This window comes from Nicotiana attenuata, unplaced genomic scaffold (genome assembly GCF_001879085.1).
Source record: "Nicotiana attenuata strain UT unplaced genomic scaffold, NIATTr2, whole genome shotgun sequence".
NCBI classification, from domain to species: Eukaryota; Viridiplantae; Streptophyta; class Magnoliopsida; order Solanales; family Solanaceae; genus Nicotiana; species Nicotiana attenuata.
In genome coordinates this window covers 242226-244093 of record NW_017670555.1, presented here as the reverse complement: position 1 = coordinate 244093, position 1868 = coordinate 242226, and positions in this window count along the sequence as shown.

Below are 1868 nucleotides of genomic sequence, written 5' to 3'. Positions count from 1 at the left end.
CCCCCGCGGTCAAACCTACTTCTAATTTTTTTTCTTTTCAATTTTCTGTTTTTTCGTTTTTCCGCACCATCCACCCACCCCAATCCCCCATCCCCTCCCGCAAAATATTTTTCAACTTACACATTTTAAATACTAATTTATTATTTAAGAAAATATATTTTGATTCTCAAAATACTAGTAGTATTTATTTACCTTTAATACATAGGTGTATAAAAGGTAAAATGTTTTATTTATGCAAGATGAGCATGGTTCTAAAACATGGATCAAGTTGGGCGGGTTGGACTATGACTCATTGTTTAGTCTATCTTGACCTAGCCCATCTTAGCCCAAATATACTTTGAGCTGGATTAGATAATGATCCATTTATTGACCTAACTCATCTTGACCCGCCTAAACTCAGCCCAACGCGCCTGCAAGTATGTTTCACTTTCAATCAATTTTGCTCATATCTTCTTTATCCTTTTTTCTTTGTTCTTTCTTCCCTTTGGGGTTTCTTTTGGGTTTTCTTCATCATTGTTGCTTTCGAAATTTAATGTTTTTTCCACGTCTTTTTCTTTTTTCGTTTTAATCTTTTTTCCCTTATGTATTCTTTTGGCTAATTATAAAGTTCAGTGGCTGTTGCAGATTCTCTTTGCCTGTTTCATTTCTCATTTTTCTCCGATTCTTTTTCTCTTGTTTAAATTTTTTCCTTATCTTAATTTGGGTTCTCTCTATGATTTTTAATTTTCCAATCTAATGACTGGTGTGTGTTAAATCGGGTGGTAAAACTGTATATTTAAACTCCAAGCTTGCAGAGTTTTGGACTTTCGTAGGTTTTCGCATACTTCTTGATTTTGCTATTATTGGATGTTGTGTGCTAAACCGGAACTATTTGCGAGGCGCCTTATGGCCCGTTTCACCAAGCTTCTTCCCAAACCAAAAGTACTTTTTTTTTTCTTTCAAAAAGTGTTTTTCCCCTCAATTTGAGAAACGACAAGCAGTTTTGAAAAGACAGAAAAAAGTAGCTTCTCCAGAAGCAGAAGCAGATTTGACTTTTCTTCCAACCGAAATATCCTTTGCAAAATATTATATATACCAAAATAACCTTACTTAGTTTAAACTATTAAGTAATATAAAATGACTTTTGGGATGAACTTTCATATTTATGGAATGATTTTTGATATACTTAATAAAATAAAAAAAACTTTTCAATTTATTTTTAGATTTTACTTAAATAAAATAAAAAACTTAAGTATTATCTTTAATAATAAATATTTGTAATTTTTTATCTACTTGTATAATATTAACTATTAAGCAAATATCTTAGTGCCCTTATTTGTAATTTGACACTTAAAAACAATTTTTGAAAAGCTTGACCAAACATAAATTATTGTTCAAAGTCCTTTTAAATTGATTAGCCAAATACAAGCTGTTTTTTTCCAAAAGTACTTTTTCGAAAAGTATTTTTGAAAAAAGTACTTCTCAAAATAAGCTGATATTTCTAGCTTGGCCAAACATGCAAGCGCATTCTTTTAGAAGTATATGCTTTATTGGGATAATAATGAAATTATTGTTCTCTGATTAAACTGGTGGATTTCTCTTATTAAATGGTTTTCAATTATTCCCAGTTAACAAGAAAATTAAAAGCACACAAGAGTTTAGCTCTCAAGTGATGTAATATGAACATGTGCCTTCTAATCTAAATTATAAGAGAACAACTAAAGTGAAGTAGATGTTCTGGTTCTTTCCCTGGTTTTCAGCGATAGTATAGTTGTTGGGTTAACTACTGCATCTATGATCTACTGTCCCTTCTAATATATATATATATATATATATATATATATATATATATATATATATATATATATATATATATATATATATATATA